The 22382-nt window shown below is 43.1% G+C and overlaps 1 long non-coding RNA gene and 1 pseudogene across 1 annotated transcript; both read right to left on the bottom strand.

Moving 5' to 3' along the window:
* Window positions 1-14408: 14408 nt before the first annotated feature.
* Window positions 14409-16797, bottom strand: LOC130710727 (uncharacterized). Its single transcript, XR_009010465.1, has 6 exons — window positions 16555-16797; window positions 16242-16329; window positions 15893-16055; window positions 15570-15755; window positions 15410-15459; window positions 14409-14783 (listed from the first exon to the last, which is right to left on the bottom strand). It is a non-coding gene; the product is annotated as an uncharacterized LOC130710727 (long non-coding RNA).
* A 1885-nt stretch (window positions 16798-18682) lies between these two features.
* Window positions 18683-20367, bottom strand: LOC130710726 (caffeoyl-CoA O-methyltransferase 5-like; annotated as a pseudogene).
* Between the last annotated feature and the right edge of the window lie 2015 nt (window positions 20368-22382).

The following is a 22382-nucleotide window of genomic DNA, read 5'->3' on the forward strand; positions in this document are numbered from 1 at the left end:
TCATATTGAGAACATGTTTAGAAAATTAGACCGATCTTGTGGCACTAACCAATGTTGAGGTTTCAAAAAGAAAATAACAGAACAGAGGAAAAACAACTTCTGATTCCCGGACAAAGTACTAATGAGTCTAGGAGTGTACATGGGTCCTACGAATTTGACTAGTCCGCCAAACCCAACTTAACCAGGGATTTCTCTCCATCCTCTCCAGCACGCAACTCAACCGTCTGATTTATCTAACAGTCCAGATTGATAAAGTTAAAAACGCATGAAACGATGTCGCATCAGAGAGACCCTGCCCAACCTCAACCGCCATTGCTATCCCGTCGCTCCGTCATGCGTCTCATCGGACCGCCCCGGAATCGAGAACGTCGCACCTCATCTAGTCTCACCGCACACCACCCTATCTGGTTTAACCACGCCGCACCGTTTCCTATCTCATCTCTTCCTGTCACATTCTCACTGCCTCAAACTCATAATCGTCATCCCTCATCATTGCTCCCCATTTTGAATGCTGAACAAGTACGAAAATTGGAAATTTAAGATTTTAGCCATCATCTGATCTAATCATGTAAATAAAGGCATGTGTGATAGATCCTCATTGAGAATACAGGGCATACAAATCTATCACGTTTAAGGGGTTAGAGTGAAAGAAGAAATTGAGGCACGAGTGGAAGTGGCCCCTTGTTATGGTGGCCTTACGACGGTGGTCGGGAACTAAGAGCGGCGCGGCGAAGCGGTGAGAGTACGAAGTTGTGCGGTGAGGCAGTGAGAGTACGAAGTTGTGAGATCATGTTACAAAGAACTAAAACGATGGTGTTTCATGTGTTTTTAACTTCATTAATCTGGACTGTTGGATAAATCAGACGGTTGACATGCATGCTGGAGAGGATGGAGAGAGATCCTGCTGGAGAGGATCCAAATCTTCCCCGATAAAGTGGGTTGAATTGAGCAAATAAATCGAATTGAATGAATTTATTATAATCCAACCATATTTGGATTGGATATCAATTTCGTGAAAAATCCAACTAAACCAACATGATACCTGTATTTATATATTAATAATAAATTTATTTCACTTTTTTGTACTTGGACTTGTGGACTGGGCGAGCCCCTAGAGGGGAAACGCCCAGGGGTTAGCTCGCCAAAGAGCGAGAGTTTGGCCTTGGGTTGGGCCTCAACTCCGGAGGCCCAACCAGCCCAATAGGTAGTGCCCAAGCCCTATAAATAGGAGGTAGTCATCAATTGTAAGGGACTTTTGGCTCATTTGGAGAAATACACACTTGAAATTCAGCATTCACTCTCTAATTCTCTCTCTCCCTAGCTTAATCTCTCGACCCTTTGGTACTATACTTTTCTTCAATGTTCATTCCTAGAACATTTGGGGCCGTCTGTGGGGAACGATAAACTTTCTACTCCCATTCACGTGGATTGATTGTGCAAGAAGCTATCTCTGATCACGATCAGGCAATTCTCTAATTTTCCGATTCTGATTCCGTGATCGGCGTTCGTCTTTCGATCGAGTCTGCGTTGTTCCTGTTTAGATGGAGACTCGACGCAGGAAGCAACATCATTCACCAGTGCGACAGCGAATCTCGCCGCCTCGACGGCCTCATCGAGTCGTCTTGGATTCTCCGATACGAACGGCAGGAGTACAGGCTACACGCACTTCTGTGCCGCTTTCTCCTCCTCCATCACCCATCACCACCTCCTCATCGCCTTCGCAGGTCGGATCTCTGGAGCGCTCACCAGAGAATTCACCTGCTCCGGAGCAACAACCGGCGGTGACACAGGAGCAATGGCGCCATCTGATGCGCAGCATTGGCAACATCCAGCAGCGGAATGAGCATCTACAGGCTCAGTTGAATTTCTACCGTCGCGAGCAACAGGACGATGGAAGCAGAGAAGCAGATTCCGTAGCTGAGTTCCGTCCGTTCTCGGAGGATGTCGAGAGTGTGGCGATTCCAGATAATATGAAAACGTTAGTTCTGGATTCTTACAGCGGAGATTCCGATCCGAAGGATCATCTTCTGTATTTCAATACGAAGATGGTGATAATTGCGGCGTCAGATGCGGTGAAGTGCAGGATGTTTCCATCGACGTTCAAATCGACGGCGATGGCGTGGTTCACAACTTTGCCGCGCGGATCGATTTCGAATTTCAGAGACTTCTCATCCAAGTTTCTAGTGCAATTCTCGGCGAATAAGAATCAACCGGTGACGATCAATGACCTATACAATATTCGCCAGCAAGAAGGAGAGTCACTGAAGGAGTACATGGCAAGGTACAGCGCTGCGTCGGTCAAGGTAGAGGACGAGGAGCCTCGAGCTTGTGCTCTAGCATTTAAAAACGGTTTGCTACCGGGAGGGTTGAACATCAAATTGACACGTAAGCCGGCGCGTTCGATGGAAGAGATGCGTGCTCGCGCCAGCACTTATATTCTTGACGAGGAGGACGACGCTTTCAAAAGAAAGCGCGCGAAGTTGGAAAAAGGCGACACGTCGCCCAAGCGCGCGAAAAAAGATAAGAATGGTGAAGATAAGAGGGATGGCAAGCAGCAAAGGCAAGATAAAGGGAAAGCGACATTGAGGCCGACCAAGGAGCAGTTGTATCCACGGCGTGATGATTATGAACAACGCCGGCCTTGGCAATCCAAGTCCCACCGCCAGCGGGAGGAAGCTGACATGGTGATGAACACTGAATTGACGGACATACTCCGCGAAGCGAGGGGCGCGAATCTAGTGGATGAGCCAGAGGCCCCGAAGTATCAATCACGGGACGCCAATCCCAAAAAGTGGTGTGAATACCATCGATCCGCCGGGCACGACACGGACGACTGCTGGACTTTGCAGCGGGAAATTAATAAATTGATTCGGGCGGGATATCAAGGGAATCGCCAAGGCCAGTGGCGCAACAACGACGACCACAACAAAACGCATAAGCGAGAAGAGGAGCGAGCGGACACTAAGGGCAAGAAAAAGCAAGAATCAGCGGCTATCGCCACAAAAGGGGCTGATGACACGTTCGCTCAACACTCAGGACCGCCCGTCGGGACCATAAACACCATCGCTGGAGGATTTGGCGGCGGCGGCGACACCCATGCAGCGCGGAAACGCCATGTTCGTGCAGTTAATTCCGTTCATGAGGTCGCTTTTGGATTCGTACACCCTGACATAACAATCTCGATGGCAGACTTTGAGGGGATAAAGCCTCATAAGGATGACCCGATCGTAGTGCAGTTAAGGATGAACAGTTTCAACGTTAGAAGGGTACTCCTGGATCAGGGTAGTTCAGCTGATATTATCTATGGTGATGCATTCGACAAGTTGGGACTAACTGACAATGATCTGACTCCATACGCAGGAACCTTGGTAGGTTTCGCGGGGGAGCAAGTAATGGTGAGAGGATACATTGATCTAGACACAATATTCGGGGAAGATGAGTGTGCCAGGGTTTTGAAGGTAAGGTATCTGGTTCTCCAGGTGGTGGCATCTTACAACGTCATCATTGGGCGAAATACATTGAACCGTCTTTGCGTCGTAATTTCAACAGCCCACTTGGCGGTCAAGTATCCGCTAAGCAATGGAAAGGTTGGAAAGTTGAAGGTGGACCAGAAGATGGCGAGGGAATGTTATAATAATTGCCTTAACTTGTACGGCAGGAAGAGCGCGTTGGTCGGACACAGATGTTATGAAATTGAAACTTCGGATGAAAATCTTGACCCGCGTGGCGAGGGACGAGTGAACAGGCCCACGCCAATTGAGGAGACAAAGGTGCTGAAGTTTGGCGATCGCACTTTGAAGATTGGAACCAGATTGACAGACGAGCAGGAGACGCGCCTGACAAAGCTGCTAGGTGAGAACTTAGATTTGTTTGCTTGGAGCTGCAAGGACATGCCCGGAATTGATCCAAACTTCATCTGCCATCGGTTAGCATTGAATCCAAGTGTCAAGCCAGTTTCACAACTCCGGCGGCGCTTAGGGGGAGACAAGGGGAAGGCGGTACAACAGGAAGTTGACAAGCTGCTGGCGGCAGAATTCATCAGGGAAGTGAAATATCCGACGTGGTTGACGAATGTCGTAATGGTAAAGAAGGCGAACGGGAAATGGCGGATGTGCGTGGATTACACAGACTTAAATAAGGCATGCCCCAAGGATTCGTATCCCCTTCCCAGCATTGATGGTCTCGTTGATGGTGCCTCGGGCAACGAACTTCTTAGCCTGATGGATGCTTATTCTGGTTATCATCAAATTCGCATGCACCCGGCGGACGAAGACAAAACTGCTTTCATGACCGCCAGTGTCAATTATTGCTATCGTACGATGCCATTTGGATTAAAGAATGTTGGGGCGACCTACCAGAGGCTGATGGATAGGGTTTTTGCTGGACAGGTGGGGAGAAACATGGAGGTTTACGTTGATGATATGATCGTTAAATCAGTACGTGGTTCGGATCATCATCAAGATCTAGAAGAAGCATTTGGCGAGATCAGGAAGCACAACATGCGCCTTAACCCGGAGAAATGCTCTTTTGGGGTTCAGGGTGGCAAGTTTCTAGGATTCATGATCACATCCAGAGGAATAGAGATAAATCCAGATAAATGCAAGGCGATCCAACAGATGAAGAGTCCCTCTAATGTAAAAGAAGTCCAACGTTTAACGGGACGTATAGCAGCTCTATCACGATTTCTCCCTAAGTCTGGCGATAGATCTTTCCCTTTTTTCAAATGTCTCCGGAAAAATGTTGCATTCGAGTGGACAGCGGAGTGCGAAGAAGCTTTTATTCGCCTCAAAGAACTCCTGTCATCACCGCCGATCTTGTCGAAGCCAATACAGGGACACCCGCTGCACTTGTATTTTGCTGTGAGTGATAGTGCTCTAAGTTCTGTGATATTGCAGGAGGTGGATGGCAAGCATCGAATCGTTTCTTTTGTTAGCCACACACTCCAGGGCGCAGAGGTCAGATACCAGAAAATTGAGAAGGCGGCATTGGCGGTCCTTGTCACCGCCCGGCGGTTGAGACCTTATTTTCAGAGTTTTCCAGTGAAGGTGCGGACGGATTTGCCCCTAAGACAAGTATTACAAAAACCGGATTTGTCAGGTAGACTGGTCGCCTGGTCGGTTAAATTGTCCGAATATGGGTTGCAATATGATAAGCGAGGCACGGTTGGCGCACAGTCGCTGGCTGATTTTGTGGTGGAGTTGACCCCAGATCGGTTTGAAAGAGTGGATACTCAGTGGACTCTCTTTGTAGATGGATCCTCCAATAGCAGTGGCAGTGGTGCGGGAGTGACGTTGGAAGGACCAGGAGATCTAGTACTAGAACAATCGCTGAAATTCGAGTTCAAAGCCACAAACAACCAGGCAGAGTATGAAGCTCTCATCGCCGGGTTGAAGCTGGCGCGTGAAGTAAAGATCGGAAGTTTGTTAATAAGAACGGACTCGCAGTTGGTGGAGAACCAAGTAAAAGGCACTTTCCAGGTCAAAGATCCCAATCTAATCAAGTACCTCGAGCGAGTTCGATATTTGATGACACTTTTTCAAGAGGTTGTAGTAGAGTATGTTCCTCGGGCTGAAAACCAGCGGGCGGACGCGTTGGCCAAATTGGCGAGCACGCGGAAGCCCGGCAACAACAAAAGTGTGATTCAGGAAACGCTGGCGTTCCCCAGCATTGAAGGTGAGCTCATGGCATGTGTGAACAGAGGGGCGACGTGGATGGGACCTATATTGTCCATCTTGGCGGGGGACCCAGCGGAAGTGGAGCAATGCACGAAGGAACAACGGCGAGAGGCGAGCCACTACACTCTCATTGACGGACACTTGTATCGCCGTGGTTTTTCGGCGCCATTACTAAAGTGTGTACCGCCGGAAAAATACGAGGGAATAATGTCTGAGGTGCATGAGGGAGTGTGTGCAAGCCACATTGGTGGGAGATCTTTGGCTTGCAAGGTGTTAAGGGCTGGTTTCTATTGGCCCACCCTCAGGAAGGACTGTATGGACTTTGTGAAGCGATGCAAAAAATGTCAAGTGTTTGCTGATTTGTCCAAGGCACCGCCAAAAGAGCTGGTAACGATGAGCGCCCCTTGGCCTTTCGCCATGTGGGGCGTGGATTTGGTAGGACCTTTTCCGATCGCCAAGTCGAAATGAAGTTTATATTAGTGGCGGTGGACTATTTCACAAAATGGGTTGAGGCCGAGCCCCTGGCCAGAATAACCTCTGCAAAAATAGTCAACTTTTACTGGAAGCGTATTGTTTGTAGGTTTGGGATCCCAAGGGCGATCGTATCCGATAATGGGACCCAGTTTTCGAGCAACCAAACGAGGGAATTTTGCAAGGAAATGGGCATACAAATGAGGTTCGCTTCTGTGGAGCATCCACAAACGAACGGACAGGTGGAATCCGCAAACAGGGTGATTTTGCGTGGATTAAGGCGACGGCTCAAGGAGGCTAAGGGAGCCTGGCTGGAGGAACTCCCGGTGGTGCTATGGTCGTACAACACCACTGTGCAATCCACTACAAGAGAAACCCCCTTTAGAATGACCTATGGGGTTGATGCTATGTTGCCGGTGGAGATTGACAACTTCACATGGCGAACCCAGCCAGATTTTGAAGGGGAGAATCAAGCCAATATGGCGGCGGAGTTGGATCTCCTGTCTGAAACGCGTGATGAAGCGCACATTCGAGAAACCGCGATGAAGCAGCGTGTGGCTGCCAAGTACAATAGCAGGGTTCGCGTCCGAGACATGCAGGTTGGTGATCTGGTCCTCAAGTGGCGATCGGGAGCCCCAGGAAACAAGTTGACTCCGAACTGGGAAGGGCCCTATCGCATCGTCAAAGTTCTCGGTACATGGGCCTATCACTTAGAGGAGCTTGATGGAAGGCGGCTACCCAGGTCATTTAACGGTTTGAGTCTGCGCTATTATTACAGCTGATCAGGGAGCAGAAGGGCAGGACAGGCGGGAAGCCTCAGGGTAGAACTTTTGATGAACAAAACGAATTCGCCAAAGATAGTTTATATTCAATTTCTCTAAAGAATACCTCAAAAACTTACCATTGTAACAAAAGCGCGCTCTTTTTCTCCGAAAGGAGTTTTTTAACGAGGTGCTCCATCAATAAAACGTAAGTTCAGGAGATTCATATCCAAAAATCCCAGGGATTCCCTGACGATCGGAATTGCCGATCGATATAAAGAATTACGGCGATCACTAGGTGGGACAAGCTTGATCCCCAAAGGGGCTTGCTGGAACCCTGAAGGCGGCGGCGATTCCACAAAGGGCCTTTGACGCCTGGGAATCACCCCCCGGAAAGTCTGATGTGATCGCCGGTCCCGTAAACGACGTGCTGGGTAAGTCTCGCCAGAATACGACGAGCACCGTAAACTAGGCAAAAGACTTGGGACCCCCAAATGGCCATTGGGACCCAAGCATTGTAAGCCCCGAGCGAAGCCCTCGAGAATGGAGGCCGTTTATTCCTTTGAGGAAAACGTCTAAAGTCTTGGCGGGGAAATACCAAGCAGCAAGTCCTAGTTAAAACTAATGCATGAAGTCGTTAGGCGTAATTCAATCACATGACGCGTGAAAAATAGCGCAAGATATAAGGTCGGCGAATGAATATTTGGCGAAAGCATTCCAACATAATTTACAAAATATTCAGCGACGATATAAAAACTATGGCGAAAGGTTGCTTATATATATGAATGGCGGAAAAGTGCACTACAAGAGGACAGTAAAGGCTAAGTGACATTAAAATTACATTATTCATTGTTTCTTTCTCTTTCTTCTGTTTCTTCTTCTTCCTCTTCTTCTTCAGTCGCCGTCCAGAGGTGTTGGTCAATCAGGGGAGGATCGTCAGGACCAACCAGTCCTTCAGCGGTTATCTCTTTCATTACTCCCATAGCGCTAAAGTCAAAGTTCGGGTACAAATGTTGGGCCTGGTCTTTGGCGAGGTAGAAACCGCGCTCGCGGTTGTCAAGGGCAATGTCAGCGGCTTGTTCCCTCGCCTCAGTGGCTTTGGCTTTCTCCGTCGCCAGCTCGTCCTCTAGCACTTTGATCTTTGCCAGTTGGGAAGCAATCTCGGCATCTTTCGTGGCAAGGGCCTCAGCATGAGCTTCGGTCGCTTTCTTGATTTCCTCGGACGTGGCTTGCATCACTGCCTCCATGTCAGACTTCGCCAGGGCCAGGGACTCAGCAGACTTTTTCTCTTGCTCCGCCAGCGCCTTCTTCACTAACTCCAGCTCAGCGCGCAATATTGCGAGCTCTGACTCCTTAGCAACTAGCGCTTTGCCGCTGGCGATCAGGTCCTTCTCAGCTTGCTCTTTTTCCTTTTTACAAGCTTGAAGACTTTCATCAAGATCATCCGCTTCTTCTTTCATCAACGCCAGCTGATCCTCCAGTTTGCCGATTTTAATTCCCGCCGAGCCAATCAACTTGTCGGCATGGACTTTGTCTTTTCCTGCCTGCGTCGCTAGTTTGTCGAAGCGCTTTTCCCAAGCAGCGGCGGCTTCTTGATGCTGAGCACTCTCGGCCCTCAATCGCTCAGCTTCGGCGGTGGCGGCGTTGAACTTTTCAAACGCATGGGCAAAGATGCACCCAGCGCGTAAGAGACAAGCAAGAGTCTCCTCCTTGGTTTCATTAATGCCCCGACTCAAAACTTCTTTTTCTATAGCGTCACGGTTGAGGCCAGTAAGTAAGAATTCTGAAGGTTCAATGGCGTTGGGAAGCATATTATAATAGCTTGAAGAGCTGCCCTCGGGCGCAGGAGCTTGCTCAATTCGGGCTGCTTCGGAGGTAATGGCGGCGCCAGGACAGGATTTTTCTCCTTGTTGAGGCGGAGAAGGCATGGAGCCCGGGGGCGGGCTAGGAGGTGCGTCTTGGCGGGAGGGAGACTTTGGGGTTTCATTTTCTTTTTCTTTCCCCCCAACAGGAGTGTCGGGTGACGCAGTAGTTTTTGTGGCATTGGCGGCGGCAAGTTTCTCAACAGCTGAGGATTGAGAAATGTTGTTGGTTGTGTCAGTGGCTGGTGGTTGGTCAGCAGAGGTGGTTGTGGCACCGACGGAGGCGGCTGTGGCGCCAGCAGTGGACTCGGCGGCGGCGGCGGCGGCCGCACCTGCGTTGGCAGAAATGGAGGTCGGGGCGGTGGTTGGCTCGGTAGCCGCGGCGACGGAGTCTTCAGCAACATTTTTGCCTTTAGACGCAGCAGCAGCAGTGGTGGGCTGAGCGCCAGGGTTGGAAGAGCCGGCGACGGAGGAGGCTTTGACCAATTTTCTCCTCTTGGGGGCTTTGGCGCCCTCAGCTTGGTTCTCAGCACCGCCCTGTTTTTTCCCATCGCCCTCGTTGTTGAACTTTGGAGAAAAGCGAGCCATTCTCCTCTCGCGAGCCTTCAGGAGCTCAGCGTTGGTGAAATTCATATCTTCTGCAACATTAAAAAAGGAGAAGGGGGAGGTCAGTAGCAACATAAGAAATAGGAAAGAAAATAAAGGTGATAAGAGTAAACTATAGGTGGCCTATATATTTGGGTGTCCTCGAGAGGCGAGCACCCTCGAGGACTGTTGAGCAGTCAAGAACAGGAAGTGGGGCGAGGAGATTTAAAAAGGCTTTGTCATTGACGGACAAAGATTCTTCCGAAGGATCGGTAATCCCATTAGGCTTCTCTGTCCAGTAAAGGGGAAAAAGAGCAGTCCCGTCCCTAAGGGTGAAGGCCTCTGGGTAGGCGGGGTGGACCGCCACGCGGAAGTATCTCCGGGCAAAAGAGGACTTGGCGTTGCTTTTATGGGGATTTAAGCATTTACGGCCAGCTCGGGCCTTTAAGGAAATCCACCCTTTATTTTTGATGGACTTGGCGTCAACATCGTAGAGGTAAAAGAAACTGGTGGGAGATGGGGTGGTGCCAACCGCGGCGCACAGGATCTCAAAACACCGTATGAAGGCCCAGGCATTGGGGTGAAGTTGGCAAGGAGCCGCGTTGATATCACGGAGAACGGTTTGTACAAAGGGCGAAAGAGGAAGTCTGACTCCAAGCTCGCTGAACATATACTCATAAGTAAAAAAGAAATGAGATCCCTTTACATCGCCGTCGGCCCGGTGAAGCCAGGGGCGGACTTCTGGGCTACAGGGCCAAATCCGGAGCTTGGCGTTTATCTCGTCATCATCAGATAAACCGCCAAGGCTACTTAACAATTCCACGATAGTTTCCCTATCCTGGAAGACGGAAGGTTGGTCAATGGCCTCGTGTGAGGGCGCTATTTGGACTGGAGGGGGCAGGGTTGAGAAAGTTTTTAATCTATATTGAGGGACCTCTGAGACCTCTAAGCGGAGACCGCCGGCCGCGGTAGAGTCGGGATCACTCCCGGAAGAAGAGGAAGAGTGATTAGGGGAGTTAAGGTTTGAAGCCATCTTCTATGGCCAAATGAGGAAAGGGGAAAGGGATGAGTTGAGATATAATGCAGAAGTAAGGGAAGGAGGACTCACCGGAGAAGGATGTGAAGAGTGGGTAGCGGAAGGGGTGGTAGGCAACGGCACCAGAGCGGAAGTTGGAAGAAGGAGCTTGGTAGGCAATAAGGGAAGTAAAAAGCGGTCTCGGAAAGGGGTGATTGTAGGGAAGAAGGGTTTTTATAGGCAGGGGGGAGAAGTTGGAAGGGTGACGCGTGTTGGACACGTGGGGAAGGTTGGAAGTCATGATGGTTTTTGGGGAAGTGGAGCGCGTGTGATGGGGTTTACTGCGCACGATGGGACAGTTATGAAAAGTGAAGTGACGGTTCCGGAGAAAGAGGAAAACTGATGTAACTGACGCGTCACGTGGAGCAGTTAAGGATTTGAAGGATTTTGAAATAAGAAGAAGCGCGAAGGACCTCGCCATCATAAAAACCAAACGCCACCGCCTAACAAGTAATACTGGCATTAAAGTTTAGCCGCTCGCCAGGGACATCGCCAGCCGACACTGGGGTGATCAGTACCTGGTCAATACTCGCCACCTTTCTCATCGGGGAATGATCGCTCGCCTACTCCAACCAATTGCTGGTACGGAGTGATCGCTCTCGCCGTTTGTGAGCTTGTGGACTCGCCGATATGAAGCGATCGCTCTCGCCGCTTGTGGACTCGCCGGTTTGGGTTGATCACCAAGACCAAAAATGCTTGTTTCCTTTCATTTACGCCATGTTGGCGATATAGTTTACTTGTTCTTTCTCAAGCCATGTCGGCGACTTGGATCTCGGTGTATTATGGGATACATGTAAAGACATTTGAAAGACACACTCAGCTCTCATACTTCGCGCTCGGTGTCTTGTGGACTTGTGGACTGGGCGAGCCCCTAGAGGGGCAACGACCAGGGGTTAGCTCGCCAAAGAGCGAGAGTTTGGCCTTGGGTTGGGTCTCAACTCCGGAGGCCCAACCAGCCCAATAGGTAGTGCCCAAGCCCTATAAATAGGAGGTAGTCATCAATTGTAAGGGACTTTTGACTCATTTGGAGAAATACACACTTGAAATTCAGCATTCACTCTCTAATTCTCTCTCTCCCTAGCTTAATCTCTCGACCCTTTGGTACTATACTTTTCTTCAATGTTCATTCCTAGAACAGTACTCATTAACTTAGATTGTTTCCTTTCATTTGATAATGAAATTTAATGTTTTAAAGGTGTTTCATGTCATTTTCATGTTATTTGTACAAATTTTTGTTTTACTTTCATGCTATTTAATACTAAAACAGATTTTATTTTCATGTGATCCTCATTTACCAATTTTTTCATCATGTAGTACTCATTACCAAAATAAATTTGTTATTATGTGGTACTTATTGCCAATTTTTTGTTGATATTTTTTTAATTTCATGTTCATTTTTTTAGTTTCAAAATTCTTAATATTTTAATAGTAACCCGATCAACCCGCCCGATCCATCCTGAACATCGTTGGGTTGGTTTGGTTTGAGTCTAAAGGTGAATTTTTTAAAATCCGATCTAATCCAACCCTAACTATTTTAAATGGTTCTAATTCTATTTATGCAAAAAATCCATCCAAAAGAGGCTAGTTCATTGGTAGGAGCAGTGTTATCAGACTCGGACCGGTGATCGACTCGGTCGAGGTACTGGGTCAATGAGTCAATGGTTCAACCACTGGGTCACTGGTTGAACCGTTTAACTCGGTCGATACTAAAAAAAATTAAAAAAATTCATAATACCATAATAAAATGTCACAAAATACCATACACACAAAAGCAATAAAGAATTTTTTACCACAACAAAATGTCACAACTCACAAATAACTGAAATAAGTTTTAAACATCATCAAGCAACATCGATTTTACGCTTTAATCACAACAAAAAGCGTAGAAACAAGTTTAAAACAGAATAAACAACTAAGATCTTGTACATTATAAGCTAACAAATGATATATGCTCATGAAACAACTTGTATATAATCCAGTTTCTGATTCAGGCTAGCTAAAAAGATTTTCAATTTTTCAATTTTTTACAACACCAAAGCTTGTTATTCATATTCTTTAATTTGTCCTCAAAGAAACGACAAGAAGACTTTGCAAAGAAATTATATACAGAACAACTTGACTCATTCTATATTAAAAAAATAAAAGAATTAATAATACTAACTAACATTAATTAATAACTTCATAATAAAAACACACAAATAATTATTTTAACTTATTGTTAAATAAAGTTTAGAAATAGTTATTGTTAAATATATATATATATATATATATAAGTAATTATTATAATGGTTGGGTTGTGTTTTAGTTATTTTGTGTAATAACACTAATCTTTACTTTCGTTCAAAAAAAAAACTAATCTTTACTTTCGTTCAAAAAAAAAACTAATGTTTACTTGTCAAAGATTTGTATAGTATTATTTTTATTTATATAAATACAATTAATTTTAACCATTATATCAAAACACTTGTCTAGCCTAGTGGTAAGGTTCACAGCATTGAATCTTGAGGGAATGGGTTCGAATCCAAGCTAGACACTTTTCCAAATTTTTTTCGCAACTAATAAATGCTAAGAAAAAAAAAGTGCTCTGTTAAAAAAAAAAGGCCGGTTCTAAGGAAAAAAAAGTTCTCTGTTCAAAAAAAAAATGCAGGGAAAAAAAAGGCCCGTTCTAAGAAAAAAAAAGGCCGGTTCAACCGAGACTGGCCGAGTCTCCGGTTTAATCATAAAAACCGACCGAGTTGACCGGTTCACACCGGACGGCTTGCATGGCCGATCCGATGCCCGGCTCGAACCGGTCTAGGGTCCGGTTCCCGGCTCAACCGGTCGAACCGGCCGGTTCGAGCCAAGTTTTATAACTATGGGTAGGAGCGCTTGGGAATCTCCATGAGGAGGATTGCCCACCAACTGAAATTTTAGTAGACACATGAGGATTCAAACCCTCAATATATGGAAATGTGAGAGTTAAACATAGAACTATTGGCAGTTGTGCAAACCCAACTTAACTTAACTTGAGAGTGTTGAAACACTAATTAATGTAGACCTAGTTTTTGCAAAATAATTAATAACATAAAATTTTAATAAATTTAAAGCAAATTTTATTTTAAATTTAATCAATATACATTGACAATATTTATCCAAAAGATTCAATCATACCTTTCAAATTAGCCTTCTAGAATTCTCTTCCCCAATTTGGAACCTCTCGAAAAATAAAAAAAGATACGAATAATTGTGAATCCTAAAACGAAACACACAATTTGAAAAACAATTGCTTTGAAGGTTGTGTCACACACACTCATGACTAGAATTAGAACTGTCAGAGTGTGGTTATTTATTAATCACGCCGTTTTAAATTCAAAACGGGAGAGCAAAATCAGAAAAATCTTAGAGGAACAATTCTGGTCGGAAAACTACTCGATCGCATCCAATAAAAAAAGAATGAACGCCTTAAACTCGTTTCGGATTGCTTGCACAATTTTTAGATAAATGACACTTTCTTTTGATTGTTGCACTTACAATAAAGATTTAATTAAATGTTGTAACTTGACATTACATTTCATCACATTCTAGATTGGAGGCTCATGTTCCGTCGACTCAAATGACAACAAAGCCCAATAGCGTCTCAGAAGGTCTTACAACCATGTAAGGATGCCAAGTTCCACCCAAAGATGGTGATCCCTGTGGAGATTGCGCCATTTGGGGCCTTACATAGGGGAATTTCTTCCAGTAAGGACGAGGGCGAAAATTTCCCTGAGAAAAAAATCAAGGATGGGTTCATATATATAAGTGAAAATACAATTGTAGCCTTAAAAATATTGAATTACTTCTATTGAAGACTTCACCTTTTGAATGAACTAGAATTATACCCGTGCGATGCACGGAGGTTTAATCTCTCATTTTGTTTGCTTTACAAAATAATTTTATGTGAATGATACACATTATATAATAAACATAACTAATGCGATGACATGGATAACACAGGAGCTTAACAATGTCAAAGAGTAACAACTTAAGCACCATCCCAAAGAGTAACAGTCATGAGATCCCAAGAAAATGTCCAATTTAAAATTACTCCAATAACTTACATTTGACTAATTGATTTAACAACTACTACTCCAAATATAAATAAAGTTCAGCCATAGTAACATTAGGAGCCTAATCCAAAATCCATTGTTGAGCCTCATCTCTCAAACAGGCTGGATCACTTGTCGGTCTCTAAACAAATGCAGCTCAGATTCGTGTTGCTCCCTTAATAAAGGACATTCAGTAGAAGAGGCTAAGTGAAGCCATCTTTTGTTAGTTGAATTCATTAAACATGAGAGTCAATGATCAGGACAAGCACACAACGACCCCATCAAACCTGCATAGATGATGAACATATACTTTTTAAGTCTCTCCAACTACATGAATGCTTTTGAAGCAACAACCACAATAAAAGTGGTAAACATATTATAGTAAAACAGATTACATAAGTAGGACCACTTTCAAAATCTTATATAGGTAACAAAACATAGAAACCTAAAATTACTCTGTTATTTATCTAGCTTATGAAGTGTGACTTAGACATTATTGGCTATTCACCCAAACCATTATTTTCAATCCTTGGGTTATAAGGCTAAAGGAAAAAATGGTCTCTAAGGGGATTTGTTATATGGTTTAAAGGCTCAACCTTTGTCAGCAAACTTAAAGTATTAGATCCTAGCTTGCACTGCAATACAATGACATCAAATCCAATTGATCCAAGTCAATTTCAAAAAACTAATTCCACAGTGCATCAAATAGAAATTTAGTGATTGATAAATCCCAAAATTTAGCAAACAATACAAATGACAACATTATTTGTTTTTTCTTAAAGCTAGAAAGAATAATTAGGAAGCAATTTGATATGCTTCATGTGGTGGATAAAACAAAGGAGCACATACGATCAAACCAAGCAAATGGATGTCCATGAAATTCTATCATGAGAGAGGGAGAGAGAGGGCTAACCCAAAAATTAGAAAATCAGAAAGTTTACTAAAACCTCCCAAGGCAGCTAGCTTTTGATAACCCATGCATAAACAAAGAATTAGATCAGATACAAAGGTAGTCTAGCCACTTGATAAAAATAAACTAATTAACAACATCAGCTATTGTAGCCTATACTCACCTCATAGTATCAGGTCGTATGTAAATCATAGCCACCTTTTATCTGAGATGTTGTCATTCTTGCCTTACCTCTTGGGCTTTTAGAACCAGGAATTGCACTTCCAACCAAGTTGGTCACAAATTCTCTCCCACTATCATGAGCACCAATGCACCTATTGGCTATCAAATCAATTTCTTATGTTCTAATCTGAAAAAATAATCAAATAAAAATGTCTCAAAAGAAAATTTTGGGATGAAATTCATCTTGACCAGTTATGACTCTCTATCAATTCATTGAATAACATGTAAAATGTAAACATAAAATCCAAAAAGAACAAAATATACCTGGACTTCAAGTCTAAACATGCTCTCTATCAGAAAATTCCTTTCCCCAAAGTCATTTCAATATCAGCAGAGTTCTTCTTCATCGCCTATTCATGTGCTCAGGCTTTTACAACATTCTGGTCTCTGCTTGCTTTGGACTTTCACAACCCATAGAGAATAAATCCTACATGAAAGCCCCTTGATAATCAATATATTAACTCCAAAGATGCCTCCTTCAATCAAGAGTGTAAGCAAGATACCCAAATTCCCCATTGGACTACGTGAACAAAAAAATTATAACATAACCATAAAAAATAGTAAAAACCAAATTAGAAAAACAAAACAATGAGCCTAAACCATACTAATTTACCTTGTTTTCAATAAGCAACCTTAATGTCAGGTCTTCAACTTGCTTATTGAAGTTTGGAGTTTTAGAGAGCTCTTATTTATTTGGTAACCTGTAAAAAATAAACCACAAAATATTAATCACTAAATAGAAAAAAGCAAGACAATTGAATTGGTCACCATAAGCATAAATAAGATGATGAACCCATGTAAACCAAGCATGGCCACAATTGGTGTTTCTTTCAAGGATATGAAATTTGGCTTGAACTAATTGTAAGAGTTTAGGAGCAAAACGAAAATGGACATGTCCTAATTGAAAAATACAAAATAAAGTTTACATTTGTATATCAACATCAACATCAACACACATAGGCCATAGCTAACAGTGGCAAGGAATTAGTCCCTTCCTAAAAAGTCTCCATTCAAGAAGCAAGTGCTGACAGTGGCACAAGCCTTGGAGGACAAGATTAGAGATGAGATTGTCAAAGCCTCAATTAGCCTCAACTTTCATTTTAGTCTCAATTCTGCAACTGATTAACAAAGATAAAACAAATAAAAGAGAATAATTATGATCACATATATGGGAAAAAACGAAGAGTTATACCCAATGCAATTTTTTTCTCTTCCCAAACATTTGAATCTATCACTTGATACTGCTCCATAAACAAACCAAAATACAAATAGCAATTAAGGTAATACGGTATTTTTTTGTCTCTTTGAAAGAGAGAAAAGAAGAATGGGAGAGGGAACTGGATGAAGAACCCGGGGAGAAATGAGAAACCACACAATGAAAGGGGCAATTTATAAGCACATACCTGCCTAAGGATGAAGATACCAAGGAAAGCAAATAAACCATAGAGAATCCAGCAAGATCTTGAAGCTTTCGAATCAAACAACTGGAAAGCACCTTGAGTAGCTAGATTTTTTAATCTAGTAGTAGCTCAAACAACCTGTAAAGCAGATTATGTAGGTTTCTTTAGGGTATAGTTCCTAGAGAACCCAAACCAGATTGATGGTTAGGATGTAGCTTTACCACAGAAAATGGGGAAGATATGCGTACATCTCACGCAAAAGGCTAGGTGAAGGACGAATCGTAGAGCTAGAAGAGGGATGTGCATCGGTGGCTGAAGGAAAGGCATGTGAGGAAGATGCAGCGAAGTCATAGATGATAGATCAACGATGGAGGCTTGAATCGTGCAGGGAGATAGGTGAACTTTCGAGGGGTATAGCTTCCAGCTGCTAGCGAAAATCCAGCCATGAGATAAGAGAAGGGCGAAGCAAATCTGGCTCGAGCACATGGGGCACATGCATTCGCTAGGATATCAAATAGAGAGGGGGAAGCTCCTACTCCTACATCTGTGACTGACGGCTCCTTCATTGGTGACGGCGGCGGCCAGAAAACACGTGAAGAGGCAAGGAGGGCATGAACATTTCTAACCCTACACAGTAACCTATCATTGAACCAAATAAGAAATAGGCCCAACAATCAAGCATCTGCAACAAACAAAAAAATGGTGCACTATGAACAGTGAAATTGCACCTTGCATTTTAAGTTAGTAGATTTGATGCTTGAGGAAATATTTTGAGTGTTAGAATTCATATTTTGGATGGGTTGAATGTTATATTTTACATTTCAAATTACTTATTTTGCAAGTTTCACATATTGTGTTTCGTTTGATGTAGTTGCGTTCACTTGTAATTTTAAAATTTATTACATAAATTTATGCATTTTTATATTTGGGGATGGGCCTATGGGGAGGTGGGTAACGAGGGTGAGGTAAAAATTCATGACCCTACCGCGAAGATTCGGGATGGAGAGATAAATGATGGATGAATGGATGGAGAATGGGGATGCACTCCCCGCTCTTACCCTACGTTTTTTTTATAAGCCTACTTCTGCTCTGCGTGAGTGTCATTCCTACTACCAAGTGAGCACATTGTAAGTTGGTCGAGATGATTAAGTTAGAGAATATTTCATTTCGACACAGGTCGAGCAGATGCAACTGTCACATTTGATGAAACATCAACAAGGTTATCTAAAGATTATCATTATCTTAGAACTTTCATTAAGGCTTTTTAAAGACCTCAAGTCACAAAAATAACAATTACCATATCTATAGATATAAGTTTGGTTGATCATTTACTCAAACATTACTTATTTTTACTAGCTAACTCATTATTCTTTTAAGAGTTTGAAATTTTTTATTGAATTTAGAAGCTGAGTTAAACATCAGAGTGGTTTTTGCAGGTATACTCCCGCTATTCCTTATTGTGCTTCACTGTGATATTCCTACGTACCACAACTAGAGCATTCTTCTTATCACCACTGCTCGAAGATAAAAGGAGCTCATTGTTCAATTTTCTAGAAGAACACTACCGAACTCCATTATTTTTTACTAGGCACCATAGAAATCACCTCCAAATTAATGTTCAAAACTTTAATCCTAGACTGAATGGGGGGAGGGGTGAACAAATTATAATGTCGTTTCTAGTTTCAGTCAACAATTTCTCAAACAATAATTTTGATAACATGTTCAGCCTCCAAAATGTCTATGGAGCTAAATTAAAAAAGCAAAAAAAAAACCAACATAAAAGCTTGTATTTGTCACACATAGTGGGTGAAACACCAAACTACATACTCTTCCTCATGCTATCCACGACACATTTATTTTCTCATGTACTCATAGTAAAAACCAACATTCTCGAAAGTGCACAAATGATCAGATGATGCGGCGGCACAAGGTAATCCCATCACCAACAGGGAGTTGACAAATCTCAATCCTTGAATCTTGAGCTAGATACTTGTTGAGCTCAATCACATAAGCACGATAGTGCTTCAAATAATCCATCATAGGCGCATCCGGTGCAGACACCACTGATCCATTCCATAGGGTGTTGTCAAACCCAATTAGTCCCCCAACCTTCACAAGCTCAATCACCCTTTTGTGATAATTCATCCTTATCAGCATCCACAAAAACGAAATCAAATGTTCCCTTATTACTTTCCTGCAAAAGTAATTAACAAGGTTTAGGAAATCCAAGGTTTATATAAAGTTGTTATATAAGCATAGGTTAAAAATGAAAATTAAGGTATGGTACACGCACATCCTCTAGCAATTCGTCAAGAACAGGAAGAGCAGGTCCTTCTCTGAAATCAATCTTGTGAGCCACCCCAGCCTTCTCAATTATGGGTAATCCCAATTCATAGTATTCACGGCTCACGTCCAAAGCCAAAATCTAGTAAAAAAATTTATATCATAAGCTATACATTCAATACTTTATATATGTAAAATTTGAAGTTTGTTAATTTTATTCATATATGTTCTAATGAAGCTCAATGATTAAGAACCTTTCCATCTTCAGGAAGAGCGAGGGCAGTGGAGAGCAGAGAGTAACCAGTGAAGACACCGATTTCTATGGTGTTCTTGGCGTTGATGAGTTTAATTAGCATCCTTAATAGTTGTCCCTCGTCAGGTGGAGTAGCCATCAGGTTCCTGTTTTACAATATCATGTAAATTAATAAAAAAAAGAGCTTTACCAAAATTTGCAAAAATATCATATGTTCTGGTCAACCTCAGAATTGTGTTCGGTATATCATAAAGTTTGCACCGAACACATTTATAATCGTGTATGAAAATGTCCACTCGTACATAAAATTGGCTTGTTCTGCTATACTTTAAAGTTTGTTTTGTATGTGCTGATGAAATTAAGAGAATTAATTAATAACCATGATGGATCATATACCAAGGGTGTTTTTCTGTCATCTCGCGAAGCTCCTTCAAGCTCTCATGCTCTCTGGGAAACACACTGGTTTCAAGTATATACTGCACCAGAAGAGATATAAATTGCAATTAGCATATATATACATCTATTGAGTTTACATGTTAATGTTAAAGAGATAAATTAATTGAAATCAGCTAGTTGTTGCAGGGAACCTGATAGAGTGCATCACTCTGAAGGAGACTCTTGTGAGCTAGTTCTTTGTGGCCGCTGAGTTGGTTTTGCTGGTCCTCTCCGTTATTGGCAGCCATTTTCTGTGTCTGAATTTTGTTTGGGATGTAATTGAAAGAATCTTTGTTATGAGAGTTACCAAATACTGTCCAATTTATAGTAGAGAGGGTAGGTGGTGAAGCCATATAGCCATCGGCAATTATTTTGATTTTTATAAGAAAAAATTATATAACTAACTTTAAGGGTACTGAGACAGTTCAACATGTTAGCCATTCAACTAAACAATGCCCCAATAATGGTTAGTTTAGCTATAATTAAATAGTATAAGAAAGGTAAAAGAAGATAAATACTATTATACAGGAATATATATAGGGAATTGTTATTCAGACCCCACCCCTATTTAGACCCCTCAAAATTGGCGAATTGTCCAAAATGCCCCTGTTAAAAAAAAACTTCCCACTTTCCCCACTATCTCCCCTCCCCTCCCACTTCTCCCACTTTTTCAAATTTCTGAAACCCCCAACCCCTCCTCCAAACACATTTCTCTCATTCAAAATCTCCCTCCCTCTCTCACGCATATCCTCCGCTGTCTCCGCCGACCGCCGCTATCGCCAGCTACACCACAACCGTGTGGAGTCGCCGCCACCCCCATCGCCACCTTCTGCTGCCAACAACCCAACATTTTTCCCGGAACCCAGGTTCGTTACGCGACCCGACCCATTCTGTTATGGTTTTGATCGCACCTTATAGATGCGTCTGTGTCGCATCTTGAAGGTGCGTGTTCAGAATGCACGCACCTTAAGGGTGCGCTTGATACGCACCCTTAAGGAGCGACACAGACGCACCCTGAGAGTGCGTCATAGACCCTTATCTGTCAAAGCTTCAATGCTATGTTTTTGTTCTGTTTTGAGTCTTATGTTTCCAATGTTGGTTCAGATATGGCAAGAACAAAGAATTTGAGTGTGCCACCGGCCAACGAAGGGAGAATCCCCCCCCCCACGACATCGGTACGTAAGGAGCGTGCAGCCGCTGCCCTACGAAAGAAAGAAGAAGCACGTAAAAGGCGTGACGAGGCAATCCGTAAAAGGCGTGCAAGTAGTGCAACGACTGCTGCCAGTGCAGTACAGGAGTTTGAACCTGAACAAGTACAGGAGCCTGAACTTGAAGATGATGATATGGTTGATGCAGAACAGGGTTCTGGTCAAGGAGAGGAGGAGAGTTCTGGTGAAGAAGAGGAGGAGGGTTCTACTGAGGAGGAGAAGGAGGAGGAGGAGGAGGAGGACGAGGAAGAGGAGGAGGAAGAGGATGAGGAAGAGGAGGAGGAAGAGGAGGATGAAGAGGATGGTGGACATACACAAGCAGTTCAATGGCCGGTGCGTTGTAAATGCACTCTCAAAGTGCGTCACGATCGCACCCTCAGTGTGCGTCTGTTTCGCCCTCGGAAAATAAGGTTCAAACTGCAACCATCATACAAGTTAAAGGTGCGTTCGAAAGGGGATAATTTCAGGTTTCATAAATTTCCTCCGGTCTAAATAAGGGTCGGGGTCTGAATAACAATTCTCATACATATATTGCGATCCCAATTCGTGTACATCATAATCGTAATGACCATTTTTTCCTCTCAATATCTCTTCTTGTCATATTGAATAATACATAATATCTATTGCTTTTCAACTCATAAAAGAAAATCTATTACTTTTCAATCTTTTCATTTTAAATATGTTTTGGTATCTATGAAAAAAAGTGATACCTCAATCTTTATTTTTTTACATCAGAAGTATAAATTAAACCTTTTATAAATTGATTCATGGACATTGACCTTCTCAGCCGATGTGTCAACCAGTTCTTATCACTTGACCTATTAAACAGTTTGGGTTTCAAAATAAAAAATCCATATTTGTGATGAGGAAATAAAAATCAGAACGCTTACCACAGGTTTGTGCGGTGGGTTTTGTTTTTAATATCCACCATTCATGCTCAATTATTGGAGTTGGAAACCCAGTCTTATCAATTAAATAAAAATCTTTTTGCTTGAAAAAAACATTTACCCAACACAGATCTCTCGTGTCAAGTTATTGGAGATATTAATCATTAATTAATTAGTTAGCTATCATGTCAATATTAATAAAAATAAATCTGATCATTCTTTACCCTCTGGATATACCCAAGAAAAATAATTTGCAAATTAGAGAACATGTAACACATGACAGCACTA

This window comes from Lotus japonicus, chromosome 4, assembly GCF_012489685.1.
Source record: "Lotus japonicus ecotype B-129 chromosome 4, LjGifu_v1.2".
Classification (NCBI taxonomy): domain Eukaryota; kingdom Viridiplantae; phylum Streptophyta; class Magnoliopsida; order Fabales; family Fabaceae; genus Lotus; species Lotus japonicus.